An 8,868-nucleotide genomic window follows, 5' to 3' on the forward strand; every position below is an offset into this window, starting at 1 on the left:
TGGGGCTGGGTAGGGTGGCTCTTGCCTATAATTTGAGTGCTTTGGCACACCAAGGCAGGAGGATCACTTGAGGCCGGGAGTTTGAGACTAGCCTGAGCAACATAGTGAGACCCCATCTCTTACAAAAAAAAAAAAAAAAGTAGGAAGATACTGTTCAGCCATAAAAAAGATGGAGACTTTATATCTTTTATATCACAAGAATGGAAAAGCAAGTATCCAATGTACTCAATACTAATATGAAGCCAGTAGACGAGCTATACACGCCTGAACAAGAGGACAACTCAATTTAATTCAAGTTATGGGGGAAGGCAGGTGGAGGCAGAGGGGAGGAGGGCGGGGATTGGCACAATGTACACACGGCATCTCCTGGTGAGGGACACAGCTACAACAGGGACTTTACCTAACAAATGCCACACTGTTACCCAAGGTTTATTCCTCATATTAATCTGAAATAAATAAGTAATATAAATAAAATTAAATGGGCAAAAACAAAACAAAACAAAAGTTAGCCAGGACCGATGGTGCACATCTCAGCTACTCAGGAGGCTGACACAGGAGAATCACTCAAGTCCAGGAAGCTGTAATTGTACCACTGCACTCCAGCCTGGGCAACAGAGTGAGACTCTGTCTCTTAAAAAAAGAGAGATAGAAAGAAGGAGAAATAGGGGAGTGACCCAAGAAATGCAGACAGCCTCTATGGAACAGGCAAAGAGACTAATCCTCCCTTAGAGCCTCCAGAAAGAACAGAGCCCTGCTGTTCCCTTGATTTTAGCCCAGCGAGACCCATTTTGAAGTCTGACCCCCAGAATTGTAAGATGGTAAGTTTATGAGGAATCAATACGCCCCATTTTGCAGATAAGGAATCTGTTTAGAGTTTCGTAACTGGTCGAACGTTATAAACTGGAGCTCAGGCCCCACGACTGAGCCCTGTTTCTACTCCCCGCATCCTAGTCCCTCACGGGGCAGCCTTTTACATCTTTGTAGTTGTCATCTGCCATTGTTCTTCTCTAAGAAAGGCAGAAACTCTCTAAACAGTCCTCAGTTGAGAGTTTCTAGTCCCTACCAACCCAGAAAACAGGACACCCCAGCTGAAAACAGTGCCCTTATGACCCCAATGTCACTTGTGTGGCCCCAGTGTCACCTGTGTGCATTTCAATCGTCTTTGGCCATAATGAAAATTATAACTCATAAAATTGAAGCAATACTTTCTGAGTTAAAAAAAAATGAGGTGGCAGTTTTTCTTATATTGACAAATTGGCCGTGAACTTAACATTCCTACAACATGAGTCATTTGGGTTTGGAACATTAATTTATTTGAGCAGCTGTGTCCACATCACTCTGAAACAAGTGTCATTGCTCTGTCCCTGCAGAGGTCATTTCAAAAACGTATCCCAGTGTTTGGCTGTGACACTGACAGCTCGGGCTCCCTTCTCCCTGCTCCACCCTAATGCTCAGGGTCTGGGGTGTGCAATGCTCCTTTGGAACAGCATGTGAGAGCCCACCAGTCCACCCTTGCCCCACCTGAAGAGATAAATTGTTGCTTGAGACTGAGTGTCAATGGAACCGCATGCTTCATCTTAAAGGCAGGGTCTTTGTAAGAAAAAGTGGGTAGGAGACTAGGTCTTCAGGTTCAAAATATCCCACCTGGTTAGCAGGAACCATGAGTTCATCAGGATAGGTAGGCAGAGGCTCAGGGACAGTCTCTGCTCTCACAGTGGTGTCTTGGTATTGGCTCATGAGAGTTCAATGTTAAATTTTCCACACCAGTTGTTGAACACAGCCATTATTAATAATTAAATCATATAAATGTACAACTTCATTAACAACAAATGTAATGAATACTCAAAACTGCTCATTTCCTGAGCATTTCCTGCTCATTTTCTATATTTACTGAAATCTCCTGAGGTTATGTTTGTTGATTGTATCTGTATACTTGAAATACTATATAACGGTATGACAACTGCACGTTGCTTCCCAACTCCAAGTTCAGTGATGCCATGTTGATAGCTTGCAATCAGCCACAGTGGGAGTATTTACACCACAGAAACCAGTAAATGTTGTAAATGAGGGTGTTCCTCTCCCCCCTGGCTGGTTGTCAAACATGCACACTCCCGCCCCAAACACACACAAACACTGCACCCCGCTCATCCCAGGCAAGGGGCGGAGTCCTCAGTCTCATTATTCTATCCAAAATTATAAAGGGCAAAGCAAACATTTCTGTAGGGTTTTTTCCTTCTTCTTTTAAACATTTGGTGGGGCGGGGGTGCTTGGAAGATTTCATTCACACATTTAAAGTTCATCTGTTTTCTCTTTAAATTGTAGAGTTGATTAGAATTTTATAACCCAGAGTTGGCATTTAGAATATGCTGTCTCAGAAAGTGGAATTTTAGGAACTAACGGGGACACGGTAGTGATTTTGTGTCCCTTGGTCTCTGACAGGGATGATGTAAGAAACCTCCCAGGACATCCTTCTTCCTAAATTTCCTTTCATATTCACGGTACTGGAGTCCAGAATTAAACGTATCCTGAGGTTTCTCCTGGACTTCCAATTTCATTGATCTTATAACTTAATCAAGGTTCTCCTTCTTATCCCATCCTAATTGCTTTTGGGAAGTTGTAGGTTTACTTGGGGAAAGTGGTAGAAAAGGAAGGCTGTTCAATTATCAGAATCAAAGTATTTCTCACTTTTCATTGTTAAAATGTCACCACACAGAGGCTTGCTACCCAAGAAACAGTCTCCTGACATGGCTAAGGGGGTGAACATAAAGAATTGAATTCCTCCTGCAGCTTGCTGGTGCGAATGAAGGAGAACAGTTCCAAAGGCCAGGAGGGGGGTTGGGGGTACCCACGGCTCCTGCCAGTCCCAGAGATGAGAAACCAGTGGTTCTGAATTGAGAAACAACTAACCTTGAGTCTGTGGGCTGTTTGTAGGTTCAGGTAAGGAAGAGCTGGGACATTAGGGGACTTTAATATAGCTAACACTCATTGAACACCTATACTGTGCCAGAAACTCAACATTTTGGATATATTATCTCACCACCTACCTTACTCAATGGCCCAGAAGAGTATAAAACCTCTTCTCAAAGCGGATATATTTATTTACATACATTCTTCTAAGAAAGCGATTGAGACAATCTGGTAAGTAACTTTTAAAGAAATCAGATGCTGCTTCATGGCTCCAACCAAGATGAATTTTGTTGGAGATCCCAGGGGGAAAAAGCTATTGATGAAACAAAGCTGAGTTTATTAAATTTACTGTAGCAAAGGAGACTACCTTGGCAAAGTCTTGGTAGTGACTCAAGAAGAGCAGTGAAGGAAGTATACTGATAGGAGTTTGGAGTCTAGATTCAAGTAGTTTAAGACAGGTGTTTCAAAGCAAAGAACTTACTGGGACCAAGTCAAGTTCATGAGATAATAGTTGGTGAAGCTAGGAGGTAAATCTTGATTCATGGTTATCCTAATAAATGAGATTCGCCCCACCCCTCTTGATTTTTGTAGCTTATCTCTGGTATTTTGTAAAGGCTTCTTAGAACCTCTTCAATAATTTGGGCTTCTGGGGATTTATGGAAACAGGATGCTTAGTAGGAGTTGCTGGATTGTAATAATGACCAGGGGGGGCATCTCCTTCAGTCTTCATGTCTGCCTTTTTCTTCAGCATCCTGCCTCCTTAAGAAACATTAGGACACTTAATCTTTGACCATTTTTCTTTACTTCTTTCTCCTGCAGAGATCAGTATCTTCAGTTATTTCCAAAATCTTCCCCAAACTGTTGCCATTGATATTAATTCTCTTATCTGAGGTTAGTTGACAAGCCCTAGTGAATACAATAAATTCTGCCTCTGGGTTGACTTTGGCTCTGGTAAAAGATCATTATTCTAGGGTGAATTGAGATCTGTGAGGACATATCTGATAATTTTTTGTTTTGTCTTAATGTTGATAGAATTTCTTTCTGCAGTGGTTCCTTGGTCTCAGAGATTGAAAGAAGGAACCCATAGACCACACGGATCAGTGATAAGATAGGGTTTATTAGATAGAAAGGAATCCAGAAAGAATAAAAAGCACCAGAGCCTCTGACAGAGAGGGGAGACCCAAGTGGGAAGTCCCCCTGGGTCTTTTGTCTCTGGGTATATACTGTTTTGTAAATAGGGAGGTCTTGAGAATTACATTTGGTCAGGATTTGGCAGATGGGAAGACACCTTTTCAATGCTGATTAGAGAAAAAGTGTATTAACAAATGAATGTAGTCCTTCCAGCTCTGGGCAAAAGAGGCAGGGAGTCCACTCTAGAAGAGCCCAGGCTTACAAGAAATACTGGGAAAATGGCTTTTCTCTTGTCCTGCCTGTAGTCAGAGAGTACAGTTTAGAGAGGGAAAAAAAAGAGTCCATTTGCCCAGGCCTAGAAAATAGGTGCCTTGTCTAGAACTGAATGGGGAACCCTGCAGCATTAAAGTATGACCCATCAGCAAACAAGGCTAACTCTATATTTTCTGGGAGAGTTTTTCACATATTTGTTCAGGGCATGGACTGTTCTTGTTCTATAATTAGGCATTTATAATTTAGCTTTTCTTCTATAAAGGAAGGAAAGTAGCAGGATTGAACATATTATTGTGCTACTGGAGATGAAAAGGCTTAAGAGAAAAAGTAATGGAGTTCATGAGAGGCAAATCTACCTGTTAAGAAGCAGTGTGTATTCTCAGTGTGTATTCTCAGCTCTACCACTCTGTGGTAGTATTATGGTCAAGGAGGTGTATCTGAGGCATGACTATTGCTATTTAAAAACTTTTCCCAGTACCCTGTGGTGACACTTTGCAATATAGCCAGCACTGGCAATTTTTGACAGTCTTTACAGAGACTAAGTAAAGCAAAAAACAGTGTATTTTCAATAAGCAACAAAGATTGTATGTATATCATGCTCCTGAAAGTCTCAGAGACACGATCCATGCAGGCTGGCAGTGGCCTTCCCCAGGGCTGCCCTGGACAAGGAAGGTGAGCTTTTGCCGCTAGGTCACTAGAAAAACTATAGTGACTTTCTGCTGAAGACCATGAAGCTGAGTCGGAACACTAATGGCCTGTCTGGATTGCTTATGCATGCATGGACAGGTAAAAAAGGTTAAAATACTTAAGTTGACTCAAGAGTATGAAGATGTTAAAATTCTAAATCACAAAATGTTTACTCCTATTTAGGTTTCTAAGAAAGAGTCTGGATTACTGAAAACTTGTTTAAATCACATAGAAGCAGGGTGATTTTAGAACAGTTGGAATCCTTCTTGGTCAACTCTGAATAAGAAGCCTGGGGAAGTTTTGTTTTTGCTTTTAGAGACGGAGTCTCACTGTGTTGCCCAGTCTGGAGTGCAGTGGCTATCCACAGACACCATCACAGCACATTATAGCCTCAAACTCCCAGCCTCCAGTGATCCCCCTGCCTCAGCCTGCCGACCTACACAGCACTACAGGTTTGGCCTGGGAAAGCTTTAAATGGCTCTTCCTCTGTCATAGGTGAGGGTTTTACTCTTTAGGATAAATCTTGACCTAAATGATATAATTTGTTTTGACTTTAAGTCCTGATTTAAAACTATAAGAAGATATATGACAGGGATTGAGAGAGCTCAACTCATTTTTAAATACTGTAGCAGCCCATATAGCCTATGGCTAGGAGGATTGAGAGTTATAAGAAATACCTGTATAGCTCAATAATGGAACACCTTGGTGAAAAGAGCATGGAGAGGGATTTAGCTCTCCTAACAAGCATGAGAGTTTGCGAGATGAGAGCAATGGTGAATTGGCAGTCTCTACTCCTGTGGTGTTGAGAGGCATGAGATCAGCCTTATATTAGGCTGGAGGAGAAGGCAGTCAGGAGCATGCACATCCTATCATGGACCCACTTACTTTGACTCTGTCTCCTCTCCTGCCTACAGAATGCCAGCATGGCATCTCTCTGCTGATTACCAAGCTCTGCTAAAGAATAAGATCTATCTATTCTAAGACCGCTTTACTCTAAGACTCTCTCTCTCCTGTGGAAGTAGATAGCCCTCAGGTACCTAAGAGAAATTGTTCCTGAGCAAGGTAGCTTAGCAGTCTGTGTCCAGAACCTAGTTAAGCCAGCCTGAGACCTAGCCAGTGCCAGGCCCTGACAAGCGGTGTCAGAAGTGGGATAGTGACCACTACTGACAGAATACAACAAGAGGTCATCTACATATTGAATACAAGTCAAATTACAGGGAAATTTAAGGTTCACAAAGTTCTAGCCAGGGACTTTTGGAAAAAAAGTAAATCACTTAAGCATAACTGTTAAGGCTTATCGTTGACTTTCCAGGAAAAAGTAAGAAGGTTTAACTCTCTCAGGATACCCTAAGCAACCACTAAAAAGATTTGGCACAGATTTACAAGTCTAGAATATGTAACCCCCCCCCCCAAGGATGCAGGACTAGGGCTCAGTGTCACAGAGAGTTAGGGAACGGCTGTTTGATCAGTAGCCCTGAGGTCCTGAAACAAATGTGCATTCTTCTTGCCTTTTGAGTCTTCAGACTAGGAATATTGTAAGTACTGGTACAGTTATGACAATTTTTTATCAGGCTTTCAAGGACTGATTTTAGTTTTTTACCTTCTGTTTTTTAGAAGCTATTGTGCAAGATTGAATGGGCTTTTGAATGTGTCAACATGAACCTTGAGGTATTTAGCCCTAAAAACTTCACTGAATCAAAATTCTGCTAAATTCTACTGATTGGGGTATGCCACCCCAAAATATACCACTTTGACGTAAGAATTATTTTAAGCTAAAGGCAATTGAGAAACAGCCGACATAGAAAATCTCTCTACATTACACCTAAGTAAAAGCAGGATGTAACTTTTTTTTCTGAGTATGTGTCTTCCCCCCCTACTTTCACTCCAGGAAAGTCCACACGTTGCCCCTTCCCCCCACCCCCCAAAAGCCTAAGACCTCTTTCCTTTGTCTCATCAATTCTCCCTAATGCTGTTTGTTAAAATGGTGTGTGAGCCTCCAGGTGCAGCTGCTTCTGTGGCACCCCACTTTTCCCATTGGAGCTTCTGTGTGTGTCCATCCACACTGGCCACTCCTCCCATCAGCTGCACGGCCCAAGCTCCTGAACCAAGGACAGCAGAGGCAAGATCCCTTGACCTCTGTGCTGTCTAAATCAGTAGAAATCTTAGTCCAAAAGGAGTCCAGTACAGGACCTCATGGAGATCTTAATTTAGATACAAGAATATCTGTACATCATTTTTCAAATTAGCATTAGCCTGAGCCTGAATGGGGGACTTTGGGGATCTCAAGTAAGATGTCTTCAGAGTAACATTGAACTGGCAGATTTATTTACAGGTAGATACCTCCCAATTTAGTTAATGGGGGTGTTGTTAGGTAGATAGTTAGAAACCCAGCTCTGCAAGGGGAAAGGATATGGTGGGGGGAGCATCTCATCTTAGTCTTATTTGTGATTGTTTACACCTGGGAGGAGGGAAATCCCCCCACCCCATTAACTAACCAGAACTTAGTGTGTCAACTATAAAAAGAGGCAGAAGACTCCAGCCCATGGGCCCAGCACCAAGTACAGTAGAGTCTTAAGACTAACTAACACGTCAGTAGTTTCCATCTGCACTGCGGTCCCCACCTCCCCAGGGGCTCTCAGAGAGGCTTGTGGGATGGCCACCTGCACAGTGAGACCCTGGTTCCAAGGTGATCTCTCAATCATGAGATAGGCCCAACACAGACAGTATGGAACAGAACCGGCCATAACCCAACCTCTTTGCCCTTTTGTCACGACAATGGAGGCTACTGGCCTTGGAGAGCAGCGAATGCATCTTGCTCTGTCATCTTCCTCAACACACTTTGTTTCATGCTTACCTTATTTGGGGGTGTCTGTCATTTTTTGACTAAGAGCACTCCAAGGACCAAGGACACAGACAGCTGCCTGAAACCCCATTTTAGGACATAAGCAGCTGCCGTAAAGCTTGACAGTGTCACAAAGGATGAGAAATATTCCTCAGTTAAAGGCCAAGGGAAAAAGTTAGGGGCTGAGACATAGAGAGGACCCAGGATTATGAGAGACTCCCATCGACCCCGGGAAATATGGTACAAGAATGTCAGGTCAAAGGTTGGCATTGTGACACTCACATTCAGAAAAACATCTGCACGCTACTCTGTAATATTTAAAGAAACTATTTCTTGTGAATTTTAGAACAAAATGGGTAATTAGGTACTTGCCTCACCTTTGCTATTAATTCACATTTTTTATTCCTTCAGTTTGTTAATTAGCACAGTTGTCTTTCCAGTATCTTCTCTGCTTATAATATTTATAGGCTTCTTTATCAAGCATCTTCCTCCCTGGATGCTTCCAGCGGTTTTAGCAACGACAATGGGGTCTTCTAAGTCTGAGGACTCTGGGCTTCCTTCAAAAATTTCAGTGAGGTGTTAAAGATACAGCCCTAGGGCTACTTCTGGTTTCAGTGTCTGCACATTGAATTCCCTATTTCTGGCTTACGGCTGTTCACAAAAAAATGAAGAAAAAGCAAAGGTCACGTATGTCTCAGTATCTACTCTTGAAAGCTACCCAAGGTCAGTAAAAGTCTATCCTTGAAGACTTAAGTTACTTCTTTTGGAAGCTTCTTCATGCCAATCAAAAAATGTAGACAAGTAGATTTTGCTCAGTTTTTGTTCTAGGATGTCCATCAGATGTGCTGTGTCAACTCCCTGCAGTAAGGGAGGGAGGGGAGAGGGGAATGGGAAAGGGAGGGGAGACAGGGAATTGGGGGACAGACAAACCCCACTATTCTAATCAAAAGTTCTCCACTAGGGCAGCACCTGTGGCTCAAAGGAGTAGGGTGCTGGCCCCATATACTGGAGGTGGTGGGTTCAAACCT

The 8,868-nt window shown here is 42.7% G+C and overlaps 1 non-coding gene across 1 annotated transcript; it reads left to right on the forward strand.

The window, feature by feature from the left end:
• The first annotated feature begins 4,711 nt into the window (after window positions 1-4,711).
• LOC128582652 (U4 spliceosomal RNA) lies at window positions 4,712-4,849 on the forward strand. The gene has a single exon (XR_008379099.1). It is a non-coding gene; the product is annotated as a U4 spliceosomal RNA (small nuclear RNA).
• Window positions 4,850-8,868: the final 4,019 nt, after the last annotated feature.

The sequence above is a fragment of the Nycticebus coucang genome, chromosome 3, assembly GCF_027406575.1.
Source record: "Nycticebus coucang isolate mNycCou1 chromosome 3, mNycCou1.pri, whole genome shotgun sequence".
NCBI lineage: Eukaryota > Metazoa > Chordata > Mammalia > Primates > Lorisidae > Nycticebus > Nycticebus coucang.